This window comes from Haemaphysalis longicornis, unplaced genomic scaffold, assembly GCF_048455015.1.
Source record: "Haemaphysalis longicornis isolate Haplotype H1 unplaced genomic scaffold, Haemaphysalis longicornis Haplotype H1 scaffold_6, whole genome shotgun sequence".
NCBI classification, from domain to species: domain Eukaryota; kingdom Metazoa; phylum Arthropoda; class Arachnida; order Ixodida; family Ixodidae; genus Haemaphysalis; species Haemaphysalis longicornis.
This window is the reverse complement of record NW_027526407.1, coordinates 99,424,404-99,451,221: the sequence shown is the minus strand read 5'-3', so window position 1 is coordinate 99,451,221 and position 26,818 is coordinate 99,424,404. Positions and strand designations below refer to the sequence as shown.

Sequence of the window (26,818 nt, the reverse complement as noted above, 5' to 3'; positions counted from 1 at the left end):
CAGAGATTTATGCCGGCGCCGAACGATGCACGAAACCTTTGGCGCTTATGTATGCGCGGTCGTTGAAGGGAGACTGCGCCGGTGTCTCCCAGCGTTGTTCGGGACGACCGTAAAGGCCTGCACTAAGGAATAAGGTTTTCTTTAGTGTTTTGTTGCTCCTTGTCGCTGTCGCTTGTCTCGGGTGCTTTCACTTTGTTCCTGATTCCGCAGTTCTTCTTTAAAATCGAGTGGACATCCTTCATTCTCTCGAGCTTGGCAGTTTGTGTGTGCGCTTGCTGTGTGTGAGAGTTATGTAACGATGAATGTTTGCTTCGCGGCGAGCTAGTCGGCCGAATATAAAAGGGACCTGCAGCACTTTTTCCTACTTTTTTTTTAAATCCTAAATGCTTGCAGAACGTAGTCAACCAACGCACCCAGTTCGTGAATTAGGAGGTCGCAAAGTACCTCAGCCAAAAATCATGGCTCCATTCCCATCAGATAACTTGAAAACCAGCCCAAAAGTTTTGTCTTTCTTTCCCGGCCCTTGCCCTTGGTGTTCTTGGTCCGCTGGAATTACGTTATTACAGTGGTCTAGCGGCTAATGGCCGGCTTTCGTTCAGTTGTAGCAGTGAACGCATTCGATAGCCACTTTAAAAAGAAGCCACAAAACCAAAGCAGAAACGGAAGGCATAGCTGCTGCAACGAGCAAATCACGCAGTGCAACTACATCCTGGAGATAACGTTAGCTGTAGCAATGCTCCTAGACACGAAGAAAGGATTGAAAGCGTTGATCGGGAGTGTTGCGGAGTCCCTTAAAGGGTATGGTAAATCCGGTGTTCTAAGAAAAAAGCCCTCACTGGTTTAATTGGTTTCTCTCCACGCGAGTAAGTGAGAATATTTGTTCAAAACGAGAGGCCGCAATGCTAAAGGGAAAGTTAGGATGGCGAGAAAAGGGGAAGGTCAGAAATGAAACCGCGGGCATTGTTCCAGTCTTGCCGTCTAATATACAGAGTGCACACAGCTAAGTACAAGATGTACACAACACACTCAGAGTCACCAGATATGCACTGCTAACACTGTACACATTGATGGTAGAAAGCGGACGGGCAGTATGGAAAAGCCGGTGAGAACCTTACACCGATTTGTGGAGACAGGTTTCAAGATTGTACTGGGTGATTAATTCGAGAAGAAACGAAAATGTCGGGTGTGTTTTGTGTTGATATCATAGTGCAGCTTGTAACTAGCGGGTCACCGAACGCTTGTCCCTGGTTCGTAAGGCATCCGGAATGGAAAAAAGAAAGGTCATCTTGCCCTTTTCGAGGTTTAGAATCTTGTAAAAAAATGGAAGAAATCTTTACCAGGAAAGGTCAGAATCAAGGTCCTACCCACAGCGCCTCTGTCGTCGTCTTTCCTTCGTCCTCGACCTTTGCGATGTTTTACGCTACAAGGACCAACCCACTAGCCAGGCTACCCTCTTTGCCATCTGTCATTGTGCTCAGATTGCGTGAGACGTTTGCTGCTAAAACTCTAAAGATAACTAACCATAAAAAATATGTCAAACTTGACCCGTCCATCACAAAGACGGGGAAATTGTTGAGTCGTCATACAGAAAATGAAACCTGGCTTAACTTGTTTTCTTTGGGTGCGTGCCTGTACCTGCACTGGCACATGATTTCCAGCAATTTCTGGAACCACCCGCGACCCCCGGAAGCTTGTATGTTTTCGAAGGGTAAGTCAAGCGAGACGTTTCTCAAAACTCAGCCGAACAGGGTTCATTCCCCGAAATCATTTCCCAAGAAAGGGAATCTACAGATAATATAACTTCCCTCCCAGTTTCTTTCACAAAGTGAATAGAAAACACGAATGAATCTAAGCTCCAAGCGTCGACTTGTTTATCTCTCGTAAGGATTGTCGGACGCCGTCTTGCAAACACCCTTTCAGTCTTCCGATGAGCGAATTATATTTGCACGCGCGCATCTTCCTGCGTCGCTCGTGGCATGGGTAGTTTCGGCATTATGGTTTATTTAACGAAACCTTCGCAAAGACAACAGGCGTTATAACATTCTAGCTTCAGGCTATTGCACTGCAGAAATGGAGGACTGTTCTAGGAAGTAACGAAACTGTTCGGCGGGTGCGACCAATCCCCACTGATTCCCACAACCTGCAACTTTCTGCCGCCTAGCTTTGGGAGAGCGCCTTGGAGAGCACCGGCCTCGACTACTTCCTCGGGCTGACTCAAAGAGCTGTCGATGCTGCCCGCGCTCAAGGCATCTTGGACTGAGAACACCTCCTTCAAGCTTCAGCACAATCCCCCCCCCCCCCCTGTTGATTTAAATAAACGTTTATTCTCTCTCTCACACAGTGACCGGAGTCGAAATCTACTCCGAGGCATGCTTTGGTTATGAATTCTCCTAATCTAAACTACTCCAACATAGGTGAATGATTATCGGCCTTCTAAGACGTCTACACCGATTCGCCAAGTTTGAAGCATCTTAAATTCATGTTAGTTCCGAGTAAACTCGCAAATATAAAACGTTGGAAATATCCCCCACCCTTAAAGTATCGTATTTGCACGACTCTAAGGCGCACCACTTCTCGCTAAAAGTAGCCTTAAAAATACTCTGCGTGTTTCAGTCGGGCTCAACGCCCAAATCGGCTATCAATGTTCCCCGTATTTGTTTTAATTCTAGCAGGAGTTCGATAAGCAATTTTATAAAGCAGAATAATTTTTTTCTGCCACAGGTGCGTGCGTCAAAGGGAACATCTGCTTCCAGGTAAATTGTGTCATATATTTTGCATCTACGCGGTAAAACAGCCATCAAAAGAATTTTTCTTTATATTGCCAAAGTAGACTTACCTGCACGTTACAATCGGGGGGGGGGGGGGGGCACGTTATAATCGTGCAAATACGGTACGTAAACTGCTCTGGAAGAGGGGTTACTTAAGAAATTCCAACACCCCTTCTATGCATACAATTTCAATCAAATACCAGAAGATTTGCCCACTTAGAAACCTCCACAATGTTGAAACATGTTACCTCATAAATTGCAAAAGGCGGTTCAAAGTCAAATTCTATGACGCAATCTCTTCCCTGGTGGCGCGGAGATCGAAACAAAAGCCTAACAAAGGAAATTCCCTGAAACAAAGCTACACTACGCTCGTCATCTGGGACAAGACTATAGCTTTAAGAAGTTTAATTACCCAAAATAACTTGGAAATTCGCAACACCAGACAGCCTTACTTTGTCATCTCCCACTTATTTGGTAAATAATTTCGTAATGATGGAACCGCGGCCATCTAAGCGGCTGTCTAAAACAATTAACAGCGATCGAGGTGGTGGGGGCTGTAGACATTTTGTTTTAAGTGCGAATGCACTTCTTAAGCGACCCTGAACCTGCGTCCACCGGCGATGTCCGCGCACGTGGAGATGGGCGCGCGCAGCCTGGCCGCTGACATGGCACATACCCACGTGGGGGATTGGCCAGGAATCTCCTCGTCTTCCTTGGCAACGGGGGGAGATGGGCGCGCGCTGCCTGGCCGCTGACATGACACATACCCACGTGGGGGATTGGCCAAGAATCGGGCGTGAGAAGGGCTAATGCACCTGCTTAAAGGAGTACTGACACGAAATTTCAAAGCTGAGATCCGCTCTAGCAATCAAGTACAACGACAACACAAATAGGTGTCTGTGCATGGCACATACCCACGTGGGGGATTGGCCAGGAATCGGGCGTGAGAAGGGCTAATGCACCCGCTTAAAGGAGTACTGACACGAAATTTCAAAGCTGAGATCCGCTCTAGCAATCAAGTACAACGACAACACAAATAGGTGTCTGTGCATGGCACATACCCACGTGGGGGATTGGCCAGGAATCGGGCGTGAGAAGGGCTAATGCACCCGCTTAAAGGAGTACTGACACGAAATTTCAAAGCTGAGATCCGCTCTAGCAATCAAGTACAACGACAACACAAATAGGTGTCTGTGAATAAATGCATCTTTCTCTCTTTGTAGTTGTGTGTGTGTGTGTGTGTGTGATCTCTCTTTCGCGAACAGTACCGAACCGCGCAAATTCAACTCGTGCATTCGCACTTTCACATTCTTCCCCTCGGGGAAATGCGGGGAATTTTTTCCTCAAGTATCTTTCGGCATCTGCATAATAGTTCTCTTAGTTAGCGAGACGAGCTGTGCAAAACAAATCGTGGGCGATTCCTGGAACAACAACCTATTTCTTTAGCCTTTAGATATTTTCTGCAAAAATTAGTCTCGTCCATAGGAAGGTATTAGTGTACCACACTCCCTCTCACAAGTGATCATCTTTCAGGCTACGACCATAGCTCTAGCACTAGTACCTCGATGATTAGGAGGGCGGAAGGAAGCCTTGTCGGGTGATACAGGAAACAGGCGGAAGTATATTTCCTTCCTGGAGCTAGAAAGCAAGGCTATACACATGAATTACTCATGAAGTGTGCTTACGGCTTCCCGAGTTCTGGAGAAAAGGAAGCACTCAGGGCACTAAAGATGGCTAACCTTAGCTTCCGGACATAAAGTATGTGTGTGTGGGTGTGTGCTTGTTCCTTAATGACAAGTACAGGTACAGAGCTTCCGCATCGTCTCCAGTGAGGATTGGACATCTTTAGCTTATATATCCACGAACACGCTTCGTTAGCTATGTAGGGCCGGACCAGTCTGATTTTTATCTGCTTTGGCCTGGTCCTATGAACGAGACAGCCAAAATATTCTTGCTAACATTAACTACTGCGTTTTTGGCGTTAAAGTGCAAAGCACGATGGCGTTCGAATAAACTCGTTAACAACGTATACACCAGCGAACAAGCATGTTACCAGGCTATCGCCTTCTCGTAAAAAAATATGAGACAGCAAATTCTTTCTTTCGAAATTACCGTTTTCGCGAAAGCCCTGTGTTTCGGCGAGATCTGTCGACTAATAATTAAGCCTGCGTCATGATTCCTGTGGCACGCGCAAACGGAAAGGTGTTTTCCTGGAAACATATGCAGCGCCTTTTCCTCTAGACTCAAATAGCAAGAAAAAAGAGAAAATTTTCAAATACCTGTTTTATTTGTCTCGCTTATACTGTTCTACCAACTTTTATCGTCTTACACTTTCTCTTTTCTCTCTTGTTTTTGCCTCAACGTTGAAAAACCTTGCATATTTCATGCCGTATGCGATGAGATCACCCCAAAACTTACAATAAATACAGTCTTAACGCTATTGGAAACTTCTTTTTCCATAGCTCGTTACATTTTAACCCGCGAAGCGGCACCCCAATAGGCCGGCATTCCCACAACGTTGCGGGAATCGCGCACACAGAGAATCGAGCGCGAAACAGAAACCTCGTGGTATTGACTTTCCCCGAGCTCTCCGCGTCTCACGCTCGACGCTCCCAGCGCTACCGTCTCCAAGCTCGCAGTCTGTTCACACATCTCTCTCTTCTTCGCGCGGCGCGGTCCACCGAACGGAGTAAATATTGTGTCCACCAGCCACTTTCCCCGTCGGATAACGTGGCAGCGGAGCGTAGAAAGTAGCGAGGGGATAGGTCTGGTACCGTAGGCGACCCAGTTCAGCCACACCGAACAAGGCTTGCGTTTCTCTACTCCGCTTTGTAGCAGGCGCAACCCTAACGCGGCCTCACTTCATAAGGTGGCCCGACTGCAACCCGGACTGCTTGCTCGTGGGTTTCTTTTCCCCCTTCTTTTCCCGGCAGCGTGGTTTGATCAAGCAGGCGACATCGCTGGAAGTGAGGGGGCTGCTTCAGCTTCGAAGAGGCTCTCCTCGAGAATAAATACACAGCGGCCACAGTAAACACAACGCTCAACTCCTTCTCTAACCTACCCAGAATGAGTTTGCTTTCCGAAGTGTCACTTTCTCTCCGAGGCGCTGAGAGCACTACGCGGAGTGTGGCAAATGTGAGGGCGCCTGGCGGTCGCTTTGTACCAGACATCGCACTTACGCCATGGTTGAAGCTCGAACTCTCAACCAGTTGGCGTACTCCCGAGGCACTACAAGTCCTGTCAGAGAGACTACACGGAATTTACTGGCACCGCACAAGTGGCGTGCTTTAGCGTGAGCTTTCGTATTAGCTAAACCGAATTTGAAAGGTGCCCACTCGGCTGGCTCTGTGGCTAAGGCGTTGTGTTGCTGAGCGCAAGGACACGGGTGTGATCCCGGCTGCGGTGCCTGATTTTCGGGTGGCGGCGAAAAGCGAAAATGCCCGTGTGTTAATATTTCGGTGCCAGTAAAGAACCACAGGTGGTCTAAATTAATGCGGAGACATCCACTACGGAGCTTCTCACAGCCAAGGTCGGGCTTCGGCGCGATAAACACCACAGTCAATCAAATCAGCATCTGACAGTCACTTTTAAAAGTGGTCGGTTATGCTAGTGGGGGAAGCGCCGAGTCACTGCAACCCCCTTTCTCCCCCCAAAAAGAATATAATCGGGCTTGCAGCAAAGGAGGCATACCTTCAAAAAAAAATTTACAATCCGCTTACAGCGCCTTCATTTGCCTGAAGTAGTGGCCATAAAGTTAGCCTCAGTAAATTATTAGCGCCATCTGTCGGCAATGACTACAATTCGCTCTCGCTTGCTGGAGTGTTGGCACTAAGGTGCTGGGCAAGCAAAATGCACGAGCACGTGAGGCCACCAACAATCTTGGTGCTATGAGTGCTCCACGGCCTCTTCTCGTCCTAGCAACTGTGTTAGAGGCGCTAAAAGAAAACTTGTTAGGCCTAAAAACAAATCACAGCGACAGCCAAGGTCGGATAGCTTTGCGAACACGAATAAGCAGAGTTTAACCAAACACTGAATGCCGGCTACGGAATAGGGATATCAGCTTCCGACTCTAGCCGAGCGAAGAAGCTTTTCTTGTCACCAACAGTTTTCTCGACACTATTTTCTTCTCACATAGTTCTTGTCACTACTGGTTCGTCACTACAAGTTCATCTAGCATAGTTGGACTCGTCACTACTAGTTAGACGTCATGGCGGTCACGTGGAACAGGTTCCCGTGATCCACCTCCCTCATTCCAGCTGTGAGTGATGTTTGCAGGCACAGCTTTCCTAATAATCACCTTTACACTTTTTCTCAATAACAACCATCCTTTCTCAGAACTTTGTCATCCGGAGTATGTTCGAACCGTTACGTCAAAATGGACTTCCAACATGTCACCGCGCAATCCTCGTTCTTTCTGATGACTCGGGTGACTGCGACTGAGAGTTGTATTCTTCACGGGTGCCGATGATATGGGATAATCCATCACATGCCGCGGTAGTGACGTTTGCCGAGGCGACTTCAAACGTCAACGAAACTGGCCACTTCGCGGCCCCTCATGCAAGCATTCGTAATAAATAAAAATATGTCAGGTGTCTGTCAATCGCCGTTATTCGTACGTTGCGATTTGTTGGGTGTTTTCTGAATGGTACCTACAACACTGGAAACCCGTTCTTAGGGATCAACTGTTCTGGTGGCTACACACTCATTCGCTTTGAGCGGATCAGCGTCGAGACGTTTAGACTACCACTACTCAGATAGATTAGGACTCTAATTTGGAATGACGTGTCAGTAAACAGCTGGACGGATACCTGGCATTTTCAGGCTGGATGTTCTTGTCTGCCACCTTCACGGACACAGAAAAGCACACGACGCGGAAATTGGGCCTTACTTTGAAAAAGCGGTATAACACGTGTTTGCGCGAACTTCGGCCAGCGAATAATAGGCCCGCTAGATATATTTTTAATGAAAGGAGTGTCCGCGTACTGTAATAATATAAGCAAAAAGTATGTTGTCGGGAGTTTGTGGACGTAGAAAGACCTGCACACTGCATATAATTTAGCGGACCCGGTTTCTACATAAAACTGGCCATTTCTTCGAAAATTAAACCAGTTGTCTTTTTTGTTGTTGGTCGGTTGGATTGTTCAATACAAGGTTTGGGCTCCACTCGTCATGTCTTCGCCCAATGGCCGTATCTGTAATAGCCACCAGTTTATTTCCCTGTGTCAACTTACTGGGTAATAATGTATATCGTTCAATACCTCCCAGCGGTCACACTTTAGGTCTGAATGATCTATTGATTTATTTACGTACAAGTTTAGCTACAACCCAGTTATAGTGGCCGGCTTGTTTGTAAGCGTGCAGTGAAGGAGGGGTCTACCCTGTGATCACAGCTCTTAACGCGGAACTATTACTTGGCTAGTTTGGCGAAAGCGGGCATGCAGCTGCCGCCGGCTAGAGTTTCTGTGTATGCTTCGCAGAATTGCGCGTCTCAATTCACGAGCGCCACGCAGCCGGTTCCACTGTGTCCGGATAGCTCGCTTTCAGTGCTGCCTGCGGAAAACCGACAAAACTTCACTTTTGTGTGCAAACACAAAACCAAAGTTAGCATCTACCACGTTCTTCCTCGACGTACGTTTTCAAATATGGTCCCGTAACGGCTTATAGGAACGCGCGTTACAGGCATTTTCGGGCACAGGGCCATGCTTGAACCGCATCCGATGGATTCGACATCTTAGTTGTGTCTGAGTGACGGTTATACACTTGGATCAAACATTCGTGTGAATCGAACTAAGAGCACCTCAGAAAAAACCTGCTGCAAAAGTTGCGATCCTTTTTTTCCCGTATCAACATCGCCAGGATCAGCTTTCCCACACACTTATGGTGACGTCACATGCTAACGCAATCGTGAGTACCAGCCCAACACTCCACTAGCCAACCTTTCGCGCTTGATTATACGTAAACATCTTTTAGCATCACGCTGGTAGCAAATGAGTTAAATGACGATGACCGAATTAAAGGGCACAGAAAATTGATTGATTGATTGTGGGGTTTAATGCGTCGACGCAACGCAAGCGATGAGGCGCGCCGTAGTAAATGGCTCCGGATTAATTTTGACCAGCTGGGGATCTTTAACGTGCGCCGAAATTTCGTACACACGGGCGTTTTTGCTTTTCGCCTCCATCAGAAAAGCGGCTGCTGCGGCCGGGAATAGAACCCGCGACCTCGTGCTCAGCAGCGCAACACCTTAACCACTGAGCCACCGCGGCGGGTAGCACACAGAAAAAGTGATTCTACGTAAGATACCGTATTTTTGCGATTCTAACCACCCTCCAACTCTAAGCCGCTTCCCTACTTTCGGAAGAAAAAAATGGAAAAAAGTTTGCATGCGAATATAAGCACCTCTTTTCTAGGCAACCATGGCAAAGAGATTTCAGACACATGAAAGCGGGCGCGAGTTGACGTTGCGGCCAAGTCATTTATGAAGTTCCCATTTACAGACCCCTTAGGCGGATCAGAAGACAACTTGCTGGGGCCTACTGTGAGCGGCCGCATAAGGGGCCCAACGGACTCGAATGGTAATAAAGGCTACTAACTATTAGACTTAAGCGGCGGCTACACTGTCTGTACTTATTATCTCTATGATTGTCTGCCAAATGAAACATTCCTTGCGCCCGTCTTGTCGAGATAAGGCGGCGAAAAAATGGCCGGGCGGTGGGGGGCATAATTTACGCTTTTCGAATCTAAGCGCCCCCCTCAATTTGGGCATCGCGATCGTGGTAAAAAAGGGTGCTTAGAATCAACCCGCCATGAATGTTCGTAACAGTTTAGCCAGGTAATAACTGCTACACTTAAACGTGTGCTCAGAAGCCTCAGCGCTCTTTTTATTTGTTTTTTGTAGTGTGCACACCTTCACATCTTCAAACTTTGAATAATGACGCCAGTTGTTCAAAAGAGCGCTTGTCCTTTAATTTATTAAACTGCTTCATCATTGGGCACAGTTTCTTTCCCCAATCGTGAACTTCAAGCAGCTAACCCAACTGTCAATTCTATCTCTAGAAAGTTCACAGTAGCCTGGGAAGTTATGAAATGAAGTCTTCCGTTCTTGCGCGCTATAGGCGATTCGACGAAACGAAGAACGCACAATCGAAATCATCACGTTCTTTCCAGAGCAAGAACCGGCGCTGTTTGGTCGAGAACGAATGAATTCAGTTTCATACGGCGGGCAACCAAGCGCCCGCGGCTGTGTTATTCTGTGGTATGCAATAGTGGTTGCTGGACCTGCCCACGTTTTCATTTTCCAGCCGCGAATATGCGAGCATACTCTGGAAATGGAATGCGCGTTCGGACCATTGCTTTGAGCGTTTACATTCAAAACGTTCAAACTGCAATGTTTGCGTCCACGAAAGACAACACAGCGTTAAGGTCAAACAAGAAAACTTACTTGGAGAGCACGGTTTCTATGAGCGTCTGATCTCCTGGGCCGGCCTGTTGGAACAGCAACGGGGAATAACCACAGGCGACGACCTCCTACACTCGGTTGCTACGTTCCGTGGCCTGCGGCGAACAAGAAAGGGGGAACATGGAGGAAAGACAACAACAAACACAACAAAAACAAACGGAATTGCAAGTTTCACCGTGTTATCAAGGCGAAGGGAAAATTGTCCTCAAGGTCTCGCGAAGTTTTGCGGCGGGGATCTTCTCCCGAAAGTTCGGCTTGATGCCTGAGGGCTTTGAAGGAGTTTTCCTTGCTATGGCTAAACAAACATTCTTCGAAAATTTGTTTTTTTTTTGCCGTTATCTGTATTTCATTTTATTTTCAGCGAGTGGATAAAGGAAGAGGCACGTTGCGTGCGCCCCCCCCCCCCCCCCCCCCCCCAGTTCTTGGGTCATTGATTTAAAATTGACCCGTCTCATTAGGTTCCGATAGTACCCGTAAATCTCACGTCCTAAAAGTGCACCTGGATGGAAGGTATACATGAAACTCTTTCTGGGTCGATTTCGCTCCAGGATGTCATCAGAATTTTTTGTGCCTCTGTACAAACAGCTTTTTATAGCCGAGTAACTTGCGCCATACATCTTGGGCTAAGATGACATATTTCGGGACTGGACATTACTTAAAATTTCCGGAAGGATCGGTCGATCAAAATCGATGACGAAAAGATAGCTTTTGGTCGACGGCGTGAAGCCGACGACAGTCTACTCCAAACAAGAAGTACAAATGTACAAATGTATTTGCACGAAGTATGTCCAACTCGGGGCCTGATATCAGAAAGGAGGTCGGGCAAGGCGCGCACCCTGCGGTGCTCCCCTGTTTATCCACAAAACCCGAAACACTTCAGTTTTATTGTGAAATCCCCAGCGCCCAAAAGGATGTCACAAGAGAGAGAGAGAGAGAGAGAGAGAGAGAGAGAGAGAGAGAGAGGGGGGGGGGGGGCCTTTTGACTAAAAGCCAACCAACTAAAAGCAAACTCTGAATGGTGACCATCAACCCTCGGGCAGCCCGCCTAAAATATTGTCCAAATTTTGCAAGCTTATAAATGTGCTCTGCGCCGACAACGATTCCTTATTTATGAACACGCACCCTAATTCCTGGACCAACGTGAAGGAGCAACAATGCAACAGTCTCACGCTCACCCACGGGTGCCATTTACTGAGGCGACAGAGTCAGACATGCGACGAATTTAACTTCGCTCTCTATCGTTAGGCTGTACAACCGCCATAGGCAGAAAGTCGCGTGATTCTATTTGTACTTCTGATCCCTCGACGGATCCCTCGACGACGGCGAGGGCTGCGAATACTTCCACCGGTTGCTCGCGCATCTCCGGCCGTTGCGGGCATTCTCAATGACGGTAATCACCTTCATACTTAATCACAGCGCGAAGGACGGTACAAACAGAAAGATCAACCACTGAACAGGCGCTGAGTGGTTGATCTTTCTGTCTGTCCCGTCCTTCGCGCTGTGATTACGTATGAACACGTACCAACTCGCCCAACATGCAACTGTCCTACATTTCATTCCTTGTACATCGGACTCTTCTACCTGTTTCAGCGCCTGTCCAGTGGTTGATCTTTCTGTCTGTCCCGTCCTTCGCGCTATGATTAAGTATGAAGACGTACCAACTCGCCCAACTTGCAACTGTCCTGCGGTAATCACCGTCGTTAAACGAAAAAAACTGTGGTTGATTTCTCTGTCATAGGAATCGGTAGAACACGAAAGTGAAATGTGTACCGACATCTGCAGCTGAGCATGATTTTCAGGTCAGCGGCTGTCCTGTGGGTGTGCTTGGCGAGCGATATCCTGCTGGCGGGCGCTTCTTCAAAGGTGTACTGGGGCAGTTCCCGTGATGGATATGACGTCGTGAAATCTTGGTGTATACCGGCATAAAAGACTGCCGTGTTAAAATATAAAGCCCGAAAACGAACAACCATAAGTATCACGTACTCTTTAGTACTAAAGGTAGCTTTCCCGCAAAAAGATCCTGTGTGCTGGGGTGCAGCCTTTACAGGCCGCTTGCTTCGTTGCACTGGCGTCATTTCCGTGAGGGATATGACGTTAGTGAAATCTCTGTGTATCCGGGAATAAAAGACTTTCGTGGTACAAGACGCGCTACACCGACACCACAGAAGAAACGACGGGAAAGTTCGTTCAAAAGCGAGGATCGCTTCCGACCAATGGCGACCGACGCGCTTGAATCGGTCCTATTGGAACGCGCTCGACAAGAAAACACAAAGGAGAACGGAAAGGGCTCCTGCATCAGAACGTCGCGGCCATCCTACACTAATCCATCCCGGCCGGCATGGAAACAGACGCATAACAAAGCCACCAACATAAGCACTACGATAGCAAGTCGCCGGGTGGTTTTGATCAATTAAGTGAAGTGCTCAAACTTAAAAACAACTTTCGATATCCGCATTGAAAGAGCAACTACGGCACACAGCATCGTTTTATCACCTCTGTCGGCCATGTACCCAAAGAACAGACAAGCAGCTGCGTTGGATATGACGGCTCATGCGGAAGGGGTTCAAATGCATTGCCTTTCGGTACTGACAAGCCTTAACACCGTAAGGCGGAACTTCTCCAGTAGATCGACGGCGTTGTACTCTGTAAAAGTTGCGGCCCATTTTGCCGTCATTTTCTGAATTTGGTGGCTAGAGTAGCACGTCTACGTTTCTCTAATGCCATTTTTGTGTAATATCCAGGGAGCTACATCAACATTTTTCTTCAACGCTCTGCAGGAGCTTTAGAAGTGACATTTGTGCTTCATAGGTTTGCAGTAAGGAATACGTGTGTGTTTTAAGGCCACGCGTTCCCGTATCCGGCCTCAAGACCGGTCGCAGGACTTCTGGCTGACATCATGAACCAATTGCAGTTATCTCCTTGGAATACTGCATTTCCGATAACCACGACATAGTGATTATCATCGTGTAGGGGGAGTTCAGCACTATCAATTTTTACGCTACTGCGTTTAGTAATGCTGCATGAAGACGTGTCGTCCCCTCATGGCGTAAACGACAAGTGTTGCCCATGCCAAATGACCTCGTCAATACTCAGTTAGGCCATTATACGTAGCTTGACTATACCGAATAGTGACACCACAATAATCAAGGGCCTGAGTTTCTTTGGTCATTGCCTGGACTAAAATACTCACACTAAGAAAATGCGGGAACCTGACTGAACACTATTCTGGCAAAAATTGCTTCCGAAATTTGTAATAAACAAAAGCCAGATGGAAAGGATGAAGATGAGATTGTTTATTTTGTGTTTGAATTGGCACAAAGAGTCTCTCCTGCCAAAGCCACGTAGGGCTTGAGTGGCCGAGCCTGGCAGTCATCAGAAACAAAAGGACATTAAGAATATAAAACAAAAGCGATATAAGGTAACCACAAATTCTTGTAAGCGAAGTGGGCATAAAAGTACTTGGGAAATACACACCGTGTGGGATCCGGCAGTACATTTATATCTATTTTTCAAAAACTTTCTCTAGGTCCACGCTTGTGACCCTGGCCGTTCATGCTGTGGAAGGCAATGGCATACTGAACTAGGGACGCCAATCGCGGAAGTAATCACCGCAAGACCATCGCACAATCCACCGGCTCTCTGAACCATCTGCTGAAAAAAAAACGTTATTCTACAACAGCTACTCGAAATCGTTCGAAATTGTATGTTGGATTTAGGCTAGAAATATTGCCACGAAGTTGGATGAACGCAGTAGGAACATAGTACATCCGTACCTTGTATGGCCACGGGGAATCAAGTAAGGCTATTTTGGATGGAGAAATACCCAAAGGTGCTTGCGATGGCTAAAAATTATTTGCACAGAAAAGTTTTTAAATTTTCTTTCAACAAAAGATCAACGTTAGGTAAACGTAAAGTTTTGAGCACATCACTCTTATACCGAACCTTTACTTCGTCGGGATTAACATACGTTCTGAAAAAATATGAAAAGAGACATCTCGAAACCAATACTGCACATGAACGGGGAAAATTTAATTGACGTTAAATTACTAGAGCAGGACAAAATACGGAAGAAACCTAAAAAGTGAACGCCGCAGTATACCGATGGATAAATTAAGTGCACTACAAAAAGAAAACACTGAGAATGGCGTTAAGACCAATCTTCCGGTAAGAGATCGCTTTAGTTATTTTATAGATGTAGCACGGGGCTTTGCACGAAAGGACGTTACGTCGGAGGGAAGTGTTTCCATGTTTAACGGCTCTTCAACCTATGTTCATAGGCATTCTTTCTTCTGTTTGTCCGCGTGTTCAGAGTGAAACTTTTCAACCTTTTTTCACTTCTCCATCGCGTTGTTACTCACTTATATGTGCTCCTACGACAGCCAAGGGGTGCGTGCATGTGAGCGAGCATAGTTTGCATGGAAAGTAGAATTTTATGCGGAAAAAGGCTCTGCCCTAAGTTGCTCTAATATCGAGGTAGCTTTCAGATTTATACCGGCTGTCACAGTGTGGTAAAAAATTTTGCCCGATGAGAGTGTGCTTATATTTTTCGTACTGAGCTGGAGAGAAAAATTTCAATGTTATTTGACATTATTTGCATTTTTATAAGAAGGCGGGTGGGCATTAACATGATTAAGAGAGTTACATACCCCTCACATTTAAAAACGCACTCCCTAAAACAAACCGCAAAGTTATAACGAGGGCTGGTGCGCCTAAGTGAAATCGATTCTTTATCTTTCAACGGAATTATTGGTCGCATTTTAGTAACTTGGTAAAAACGGAAACATCGAACTCGGGCGAATGAAAATATTCTGGCCGATTCTGTCAATAGATTTTGTGAAGTCTGCGCTATAGAAACACTATTGTGTTTGTCTGGACAAACTAAATACACTTCATACAAATTCTCCCTCTCCCCTCCTCATCATCATATGTGAGAAATTCCTCGGGGAACTCAAGTCTTCTTACGGGCTTTGAACGCGAAAACCTCGCGATACCTACTCACAACTTGTTTTTTTTTCTCTAATTATTTTTCCTCTAAAATAAACCGGGTCCCAGCCCAATCTTTCCAGGAAGCTTCTTGGCCAATCCCCCGCAAGGGTATGCGCCATGATTTGAGGATACCAACCAACCAACCAACCAACCAACCAAGATAGCGCTGTTCATACAGCACTTGGCTTATTTTGTGCCGACCCAGGTTTAAATCCCTTCATGTCCCACATTTACAGTAATACCTCGTTCACTCGAACTCGCGTATCTCGAAAAATCGGCAAAGTCGAATTTTCCGCGGCACCGAACCATTTCCCATACGTCCTATGTATTCGCTTCCCTTTATTTCGAAGTACTTTTGCGCCAAACTGCGTATATCTCAAAATATAATCTGAGAGTGAAACGAAAATTTCGCCGCCGCTGACCGTTTCCGAATATTCGCGCGATACTGCCGCGTCTGATTTCCTGGATTCTTTTCTCGTTTAGCCGCGCCTAACCACAAAGCCGATGTTTTCCCCGAACGTGAAGTCTGAGCCTAGAGGCATATCAACTTCGCCAAGCAACCCTGTGGCACGTCATGTGACGGTAGAGAAATGCGCAGATGTACAGGGTACTGGATGATAGAGGTGTGTCGTGCGGAGAAAAACCCAGTAGAAAGAGCGGGCCCCTTTTGCGATAGAAAAAAATGTTCGGAGCGCAGGCGCTCTCCGGAGAACTCCTGTTGAGCCCACCGCCACCTATACGTTTTTAAACGAAACTCAGCAGTTATTTGAAAGGTTTGATAAACCTTGAGGCCATAAAATAAAAAATAACACTGGAGACCGTCTCTTCTATGTTTTTTTTTCTCTTTCAAACATCCATGAAAAGCAAGGTTGGAAGCAGCTGTAGAAGAGCTGGTAAGTAGTAGCGCCTTCTTTGCACTGAACTCGATATTTCATGGCAAATCGTGGAACTTTGCTTATCTCGGAAATCAGCATATCTCGAGGTATTTCGTGTTTTTACTACTTCGAGTTAACGAGGTATTAGTGTATATGTAATTTACTTTCTACTGCAGCAGCCATTTTCTTGACCCGACAACTACAACAACAACTGCGCTTTTTCGCCTTCAAACGGGCTGAGAAATTACAGCCAGCCGTTGCAGCGACTGAACGTAAGCAACAGCGGACCGCCAGCCGTGTCTACTTTGTCCGATGATCGTCAATCTACTCTACTCTTGACCGGTTTCAGTCCTGTTGCACATACGTTGCACGGGCGCGCTCATCATAGATAAACAGCATATACAGAGTGGCACCTACCGCTAACGAGATACTACTGAGTTAACATCCAGGCATTCAAAGTGAATTTTAAGTTAGTTTACGGGTGCTTCAGGGAGCTATTGTTTAGGAAAAGTGTTCTGTATAAAATAGCTTTTAATGTCAACATATACCAAAAATGCGGTGACTATATTACGCGTACAGAAGTCCGTACTTTACGTGGACGCATTCCTTCCTTACCGGGTGCGCTCATAAGGTGGTGCACGGACTATGTGTAGCGCGCATAGAGCTGTTCAACAAAGCCATCATGCAAACAAAAGAGTGCGGGCACAAAACAGCGCCTTGAGGGCCGCCATAACTTTCCGCGGGCTCTAATGATCCGAGCCTTCAAGAAGCCTCGATGTTTCGGTTGAGGGTCGTCCGCGTTTCGAAAGAGGTGTTTTCCCTCGCGCAACATGCAGCCGTCTCCGGCCATAAGGCAGAAGCTTGCAAAGGACACTGAACGCGTTCTCTGCGCGCGGTGCGCCGTTAAAAGGCTTTAAGAGACGCCGTTTTCCAGCCAGGAAAGGTCCGGAGCGCAGGGCATAGTCGTCTGGCGTGCCCATAGCGTAGACGACGAGCTCCGGAACAGAGGAGCCGTAAAGACCGGTTTCTCTCCACCTTCCAGCTTCCTGAAATCTGTCTTGCGCTCAAAGCTGCCTTTGTCGGGTTTGAGCGGTGTCTTTGATGCGCTATTTGAGAGACAACACCACGGCGCGCATGTGCCGCTTTATAGCCGTCCTACAGCGAAACGTAGGGCCTTCGCAACAAAACGTCGTCTGCGGAGGGTAACCCGGTAAACGTTGCCGGATTTCATTACCGCCAGCGATACGTCCCGGCACTAAATTAAAACAACCGACGTATCTCGGGTACGATCAGGACGAGGTATAACGAGTAGTAAAAGTGGAAGTGTAAAACACGGTTAGTACCCCACCTTGGCGCCGCTACGGGGCGCTGAAATGCATCGTCCTCATTTTAAAGAGCAATCTTGTTTAAATGGAACCTCCATGGCGCGAGAACTGAGAGAAATTCTAGTTCAGTTGCGAAATACCAAGTACTTCCCTAAAATAGCCGCAAAAATTCTACCCATAAGCTACACAGCTACCGACATCATTTAGAAAACATCACGTTTATTTGGAACTGTTTTTCTAAGCCCATGTTTAGCCCGCAAGCACTAGGAAGGCCGACCACAAGGAATCGCAGCACGTACTCTATAGCCTCTCAAGAGCGGAAGAATGAACGACAGTACACTGCAGAAGAAATGCAACTGGCAATGTCAGCGGGCGCGGCGCCTGCGCAGTGGAAGAGCGTGAGGTAGAGGTCGGGTGCTTAGATCGGCGCCCGGATGTTTGTGCGTGTGTATGTGCACGTCCTGCGCGATCAGCAACAGTGCAAGGGAAGTGTCAGGTGTCTGTACGATACTGAAACGGCTATAGGCACAGAAAGAAAATTGAAACCCCTTTATTAGGAGAAAGATGGTTAAAACGCGAAGCTTTCTCCAGTAAAGCCCATGTCAAAGTCCAAAATCCAGATTGTTTACACCACGTCGAAATGGCGCAAGTGTGTCGACTTCAGTTTAAGAACGCGATGGACACAGTATCGATTCCGACCCCAGGAAACGATTATTTCTTGCGGCGCTTGACGTTCATTCGCTTATCATCATCATCGTCTCGTGAAACCGATTGTGGAAAGCTGGCTTTTCTGTACTGCGTTTTACGCGAACGACCTGCCCTATCTGTGAAGCATAGAAAACTCTTTCGTTAAACTTTATTCTTGCATGGTTGAAAACTTTATAATTTGCACGTAAAGAAGTTTAGCACCCATTAGTGCCCATGATGCTGTGAATAGGTCAGGAGCAGAGGTCCCCCATCTCAGGCTGCTCCCAGCACTGAACGCGAGTTTTGGAAAACGCCGTTACGTGCGCAGCGGCCGTTAGAATAATAATGCTACCTAGAAGCGAGGAAAGGAAACATTACAAACACACGCGTTCATTTATTCAGGAGCCGGCGCCATCCCGACAGCTGAAGTCAAAATTGCCGTGTCAACGTTTCCTGACAAACATGCTTCCCGTACTGCCCCCGTTTCAGGTTTGGAGTGCAAGCTCCCGCTAGTTAGTTGGCGCACCTTTCTGGCATGGGGAACGTGTACCTTACAATTTTTAGCAGATTACAGTTTGGTTATAAAATAGTGCTTTTTCTTGCTACCGCAGACAGCGAGTTCACTGAGAGCCGCCTCTTTCATTTTAAATGAGAAAGTTATTGAAGCAAGGGCAGTATCAAAATAATATCACCAAGAAGCGTGTTTCGCGAACCGTGAACCTTGGCGTGACACCTGCTGAGGCGAAGTTTTCTCTGTTAAACCTTATTGAGTGGGAATACGTTGCGTTGACCATTGTGCCTGCCACAATACATGCTTTCCCGTTAAAAACGTCTACATGAGCCTTATATTCCGCGCACCGCGATGAATTTCTAAATAACTGCTAAGTGACTGTAAAATCACCTTTTCTCTGAGGTAGACCAAAAGGCTATTGAGCAATCGGGCCACAAAGGTGGTCTTCGCCCGTGAACATCAACCTGGGATAACACCACGCGTACTCATAATACCAGACAAGAAGTGAAAAGAAGCGTTCTTCGATATGACTCCAACGATTGTAAGATAGTGAAACTGGGAATCACTGTCTTGCTTAGCACAATAAAAAAAACGATTTGTTTTGGTTGGAGATGCAAGCCTAAAACACCACATAAGCCGTCTGAACACAGGTAGATACGACGGCAGCCCATTAGTGACAATCAGTGAAACGCTGCTGCGGGATTTGAAGACGTCGAAAAAACATCTAAGAAGAGAGAGAGAGAGAGAGAGAAAACGTTTATTGAAAAGCAGGGACGGGGTAGGGGGGAAAAAGAGTTAGGAGCTGTGGGCGGCCATCCTATTCCGGTTAAAAATAACGGTTGCTTAGCTGCGCATTCGTACAGTATTCCACCAGTTCACAAGAGAAGAAAAAATGAAAGCCTCTTTCCGAAGGGAAAGATGATTAAAACGCGATGCCTTTGCCCGTGCAACCTGAGTGAAAGCCTAAAAAAAAAAACTCCCACCTCCCCTCGCGGGAACCCCTGTGTAGATGCGACGCATAGGCGGAATGGCGAAGGGACCGTGTTTTATAGCGCGCATAACGTTGAGAGGACTGCGTAAGCCGGTCCCAGTCGATGACGACGTTGGCGTACTTGTAAAGCGGCGTGGACTCTAGGTGTTTGAGCCAAGCGTGGATGTTGCTTCGCCGGAGAACGGCACACCGGTTATATGCGGAGCGCGCCCGAAGGAGAGGAAACCGCGGAAGAGAGAGTACTGCACATGCGCCGGCCCCAGCGCGTCTGCCGCGGCTATGACGCAACGTGCCGCGGGTATGACGCAACAAAATCCAACACAATCCACTTTAATCCAATCCAATCCAAATCAAATCCAATCCAATTCAATCCAATCCAAGCCAAGCCAAGCCAAGCCAAGCCAATCAAATCCAATCCAATGCCCCTCGCGAGAGAGTGTTCGCTATCGGAGAGGAGAGGGGTGAGCGGCGGAGAGCGCAGCTGGCGCGGCGAGGAGAATGGGGGAGGGGCGGACAACGCCGACGACGACGACGCCGGAGAGACAAGGCGAGTGAATGAGATGCTCTGCATCTAATAAACTGCTCCGACAGTTTCGCAATGGTGCAATAGGATAGACGTCGACTTCATGCCGCGAGGGACCCGGGTTCCATTCCCACCCCGGGAAGCTTATTATTTTGAGGCGCTCCATGTGCCTTCGGTTATCACCACCGTCGTTTTGGGAAACCCGTGAAGAAGTTGGCTTTCCTAAAGTGCCTTTTGGCGTTACTTCTAAAGCCATCAATGAGGCATAAGAAGCTTTGCTTTAATAGGGGAAAAAAAGCAGGCCTGGTTGAACTTCCATCCCCTTTACACTTACGGCTGAAGGCCAACGGGCCTTTCCAAAATCTATGTCAGCAAGCGGGATTAAGCTAAGAGCGAACTTCCTAGATTATATTGTTATGCTGTCTACTCACGGTCCGCAAGGTCAAGTGACCCAAGGAATTGAGCAACGAATTTAAGGGAAGGTGCTTGAGGTATCGGAAGAAGAGGTTGGTAGCGTTCGCTGCTGCAGTCGGACATGCTATGTTACCCCTTGTTCACTTCGCAATCAACGGTCGTTCCCCGCACGTAACAATATTGCAAGATGCCCCTTTGGTGCGGAATGGCTGATAGTGGCCAAACAGGCCGAAGGTTACATGAAGACGTAAGAGAAAGCAAAAATGCACAGTCACCGACAAAATTAACGCTCGCTGCCCACTACAAAGTGCGCATGTGCTGCAAAAAGCACAAGTTGACGCTAGAGGCGACGGACTGAACAAAAAGGGGTAAATGAAACTTTCCGCATACTTACCGATGCCGAGACGTGTGTACGAGATTTCGCCGCGCGTTAGAGATCCCCAGGTGGTCAAAATTAACCCGGAGCCCTCCACTACGGCGCGCCTCATCGTCTGCGTTGCGTCGGCGCGTTAAACATTGCAATCAATCAGTCAATCAATCAACCGATGCGAAGAAATGCGGTAGAACACTCTGCATCAGTGTATCAGATGGAGATAAAGAAGGTATTGATGATGGCATAGAATAAGGAATCACAATTGGGAATGTATATTACTGTGCTGCTTCTCTCACAATTCCCTTACAAGCTACGCCCAAACCATTTGTGATTTTCAATAAGGCAGTTAATAAGCTTAGCCCACCATAACTCTGCCCCTCGTGGTTTGATTATCTCTTCTAATCATTCAGAAAAATCAAGCGTACCTTCTGTTTACATGTTACTCTGTTTTAATTCTATTGACACAATTTATTTTGTTGTATTTACGTGTTCTAGTTATATTCCCCGTGTTAGTTACAATGAAACAAGAGAGAGAGAGAGAAAGTAATTTATTGAAATGACCCGCCGCGGAGCTCAGTGACTAGGGCGCTGCGCTGCTGAGCACGAGCTCGCGGGTTCGATTCCCGGCCGCGGCGGCAGCTTTTCTGATGGAGGCGAAAAGCAAAAACGCCCGTGTGTGCCAGATTTCGGCGCACGTTAAAGATCTCCAGGTGGTCAAAACTAATCCGGAGCCCTCCCCTACGGCGCGCCTCATCGCCTGCGTTGCGTCGGCGCGTTAAATCCTATAATCAATCAACCAAATCAATTTATTCAATGGAAGAAAAACACAGAGAGGTCGGCCTGGTCGTATAGTCTCTGACCGGCTACTCTCGGGGGGGGGGGGGGGGGAGGAGGGGGAAAAGAGAATAGATAGATGTGAGATGTGAGATGATGGACATGGAGGTGATGGTATAAGTATGCCCATACCATGTTTAGTACATGTTCAATAGTTCACCACAGCGGGATTGGGCTGCACTGCCAAACCGCCGATTTTAAGAGTGCCAGCACTGATTTGAAAGCCTTGTTTGAACACTGAGAACCGCCTAACTGTACAGAAAACACACGGTTGGAGCTTAGACTTCTTTCTCACGCCACACGCTTCCGTTTCAATGCATCATCAAAGAACATGCCCTGCTAAGCGTTAAAAAATCTGCAAGAACGTCACTCTGTGTTCCGCACAGGTGAGAAAAGATATGTGCTTAGCCCACCAACAGTCTTATCGAGAAGGCTGTTTAAAAGCAAGATCAGGTTTTCCCGGAAACATCGCGTAGCACGTAGCAATCTCCCAAACTCAGTTAGTGGGCGTGTTCTTTTGTTTCTTTGTTCAAGACAAAGGTTCGCGGACTCATAAACAACCAGTCCCTTCCGGAACAGATTGCTGGCCGGTGGTTCCGGTGGGAAGCCCGGTTTAGTGCTTTTTCAGAGGAGCGACAAAGGGAGCTAGACATCGTTGATAAGAAAAGTGCTTTCGATGGAACATGTTCTCCAGAAAAGCACAAAAGCTAAAATCCCCTAAAAGTGCTCTTCAGTTCCCGCCGTGAACGGTAGTTACCTGCAAGAACCCTCGAAGACAAGACTCGAGAACTCTAGAACAGTCGTGAAGAGTTACCGCCGCCGGGTCGAATCTGTGCTAGCACACACAAGCGCAGCTCTCATCTTTTCAGGGAAAGTTTTGAGGTAGCCCTCTCTCATTCCAAGTCCCGTGTTCGAGTGCGCTCAATTAGGCGCCCAAACAAAGGCGACGGAACAAAGCGTGCAGCACTCTTGTGCGGCCCCGATGCGTATGTATACCGTCTCGCCGGCGCCGCTGCAAACAACGGCAATTGTTGCGGCTATTAGGTATCCCAACGTCGATGTGTTAGTGTTTCCTTTCCAACAGCGCAAGAACCGGTATTGTCTTGAGGCACTTGGCACGGCATTGTAGGTTGGCTGTGCGGGTCAGGCTAGCGTAGGTGCGCGGGAGCCTGAATACACCGCTTTTTTTTTCAGACCGTTCTATCCTCTAGCAGTGGCGCAACCTAGCCCCTGGCCTATATTGTGACCGCTGTTTCTGAAGCAACCAACTGCGGAACACCTCACCGAGCGCGCGTGCCTGTTTATAGCGCCCCAGATATGTACCATGCCCATGGAAAGACGTCAAACGCGGTAATGCTAACTCAAGCATAGGAAAGCGTTTCTTCTTTCTGGGGGTTGCAAAGGGCTTGAACTAAAAACATTGACTGAGGTTGCGGCTTAAGGGGAAAAAGGTGTATACGCCTGACGTTGTTCTGCCCCCCTGGGGCCCTGGCTCCTCCATCTGCAAGCATGATGGTGCTCCTCTCCGTCTAACGACGGTGATAGCTGAACGAAAAGCCTTGTTGTAAAAGATTTTGTTGGTCGTCCAAGTTCGGACTTTGATTCGTTGAGCTTCGTGTTTGACTTACGAACCGTTTTGACTATTTGTTGGAGCGGTTGTAACTTTAAAAATTCGCCATTTGATTTCGCACGAAGAAAGCTTTCCGCGCAACTACCGTCGTCGTAAGACAAAGGGGTACATGATTTTTCTGTTTAATTTTGCACGCCTATGACGTCCATGCCTTCCTCTTCGAGTGAAAGTTGCTGCATCGACCGTGTCAGGATACCTCAATCAAGTAGTCATTGGCTACATAACACCAAAGACCCAGGCTCTATTCCGACGACGGGAAGCGTTTTCTTTTTTTATTTTTTTTTTCACTTCACCCATGATCATCATCTTCGTCAGAGAAAGTTGGCTTTTATGCAGTCCGCTATTTAAGCGCCGTATGCCATGAGTGTGACATAGGAAGCTTCGCTTTAATAAGCTCGTCGCGCTTCGTTTCTTCCTGCAACCAATCAAGCAGCGCTGCAAATACACACACTGAACTCGGAATTCAAGTACGAACTTAATTACCTCCCGAAACAGGCTATATTGAAAATAAATATTCCCAGAACAATCGGCAAATGCCGGATGTTCCGCCTATCCTCACTAGTAGTAGTAGTACCACTTTATTTTACATAGGGTTAAAGGTAAGGGGTTGCGGAGGCCCAAAGGGCCCCCGCAACGTCCAGGGCTCTGTCCGTGACGGCTTCTTGCGTTGCAAAGTCAGAGCTCCCCAGAGCCTGCTCCCATTGAGAGGGGGGGAGGGGAACACATGTGGCCGCCTATCTTCAGCACACCTCTACGAACAAAGAGACTGCTGAGCAAAGAAAAGCTGCATTGTTTGATAGCGGTGGAGCGCGCTAAGAGCGCCCTCCCACTGAGCGGTCACCGCAAGCCCCTTGGCGATGACGAGTAACGGAAGAATGAGCACAACGCCTCGACCAGATGCGAGACCAGGACAATAAGCACATCACGCGGAGCATAATGTGCCTCCCCTGCAAGCGTGGTGCGGAAGGGGGGCGAAGAAGAATTAAACACGGGCCCAACAGAGGGCATTGTTAGGAGAGAACGTTGGCTTTGTGGAGCCTCGATTACTTGGGCGTGACAGTTCGAAGCTTCGTCGCTGATTATCGCGGTAAAGCTGTTCCGGCAACGGAGAGCCACTGTCCTTCCTAGTTACGTAAGAACACGTGGTTGTGATGGGCGGCACCACGGACTAACGGCCCTTCAAATAAATGCTCAGGGACTTGGAAGAATAGAAGAGACAGGGAACTACACAAAGACAAGACGCTCCCCGTGAGGTCGTAACGTCGCCACGTGGGCAGCGTTAATGGATACCGTCTAAGGGTGGATGCTCTGAAACAACACCAAAGTTAAAAAAAAGTGGCTCGCAGTCATTTTGCCTTGATGCGTGCCGCTCCTCATTAGCCGTGTCGTCTCCAACGTGCAGTTACGGCGTTAGACTAGCCCGGATGTTATCGCAGCCTACAACTCGTATCTCTAACAAGACGAGCTAGTACATCATCAGTACCATTGTGTGTGCCCTGCAACTTCTGCGGTCGCTCGTCCTGCCCCCGGGGCTTTGTATACCTTCGTCTGAAAGCTTCGCAGCGTCTGAAAACTTCACACAAAACGTTAACACGACAAAGCTAGGACCGTGGTACAGGGAAGCGTGTTTGTAAGTCTTTTGATTCATTTTGGCCGTCGGTAGCTCAGTTAAATAAGCTAGATGATAAATAGTCACTCCACATTTTGGTGTGGTCCGGCGCTTCATGGTTTCCCTAACATTTGACTTTCGCGAGGGCCGCGAAATGGGGCGAATTTAACATGCTATGCACACTTTGGAGACTCCTGAAGGAATTTGCAATGCGACAGCATTCGCGTTATCTGGCAGGACAGACGTGTTCTGTTCAGCCTGCGGTTCCCGATCCACCATCCGACACGAAATAAAGCTGGTTCTCTCTAAACCAGTGAGACTTGCGAGGATAGATTAAACCACTCACATAGGGAAATCGACTGCGCTTTACGATACAGCTCAGGAGGGCAACGCCAACATCCCTGCAGTAGAACCCGGCCTCTGACGTTGCAAATGAAAAAAGTGTCAGAACTGATATGGCAATCCACACATTGCGATGAGACACCATAGGGAGCTGATGTGTAGGTTCCAAAAAAAAAAAGAAAACCGAGAACAGCTATGGCAATCCCCTGCATACGAAGGTAATGAATGGCAGCCTACCATTGTCCCTGAAGATGAAAGTGTACGACTGCTGCATCTTACCTGTACTCACCTACGGGGCGGAAACTTGGAGGCTGACGAAGAGGGTTCAACCTAAATTGAGGACGACTCAGCGGGCAATGGAACGGAAGATTATAGGTGTAATATTAACGAACAAGAATAGAGCGGAGTGGGTCCGGGAACAAGCGCGTGTTAAGGTCATATTAGTAAAAATTAGGAAGAAAAAACGGCCGTGGGCAGGGCATGTAATTCGAAGGCAAGATAACCGTTGGTCATTAAGGGTAGCAGAGTGAATCCCTAGAGAAGGCAAGAGTTGCAGGGGGTGGCAGAAAGTTAGAGGGGCAGATGAGATCAAGAAGCTTTCGGGGATAAATTCATCGCCGTTAGCACAGCGCCTGGATAATTGGAGATTAATGAGAGAGACCTTTGCCCTGCAGCGGGTGTAGATAGAATATGATGATGATGATGATGATGATGATGATAGTAATGATGATACTGCCCTTGAAGCTGTAGCACCTTACTATACCTTACCGTGGTGATTAAGTATGACGACTGAACGAACTGACCCGCCGCGGTGGCTTAGTGGCTAAGGCGTTGCGCTGCTGAGCACGAGGTCGCGGGTTTGATTACCGGCCGTGGCGGCCGCTTTTCTGATGGAGGCGAAAAGCAAAAACGCCCGTGTGAACGAGATTTTGGCGCACGTTAAAGATCCCCAGGTGGTCAAAATTAATCCGGAGCCCTCCACTACGGCGCGCCTCATCGCCTGCGTTGCGTTGGCGCGTTAGACCCCACAATCAATCAATCAATCAATCAATCAATCAATCAATCAATCAATCAATCAATCAATCAATCAATCAATCAATCAATCAATCAATCAATCAATCAATCAATCAATCAATCAATCAACTGAACGAACTGTACGACCGGCCCAAAGAGCGGTATCTTTGCTGGGGAGTGTACGGCTTAGTTAAGAGAGGCCGCTCCTGCGCAGAAATCCAAATAAGGTAAACGTCAGTAGTGAAAGCGAGTGGAAATTATGTAAAAATTTGTTCGTCAGTAGTATGAAAGGAAGGGATGAGCAAATTGAAGTTTAATTAGAAATTACGGCTATTACATAATTCATGAATCGAACTTTCGTAAAGCCAGACCAATTTTCAAGAATTCATTACACAATATCAGGGTAAAATGAACCACACGAACCGGAAAGCTTCAGTTAGGAAGACAGCATACGCATACTACAAACTTTATATTCGC

General features: G+C 47.5%; 1 protein-coding gene across 2 annotated transcripts in view; it reads right to left on the bottom strand.

Moving 5' to 3' along the window:
• The window catches only part of Fmrfa (FMRFamide related propeptide), a 305,089-nt gene that overhangs the window by 109,688 nt on the left and 168,583 nt on the right, over positions 1-26,818 (bottom strand). For both annotated transcript variants that reach the window (XM_077672606.1, XM_077672607.1), the window contains exon 2: positions 10,210-10,322. The gene's annotated coding sequence lies outside the window, so the exon portion shown is untranslated. The remainder of the gene's footprint in view (positions 1-10,209; positions 10,323-26,818) is intronic.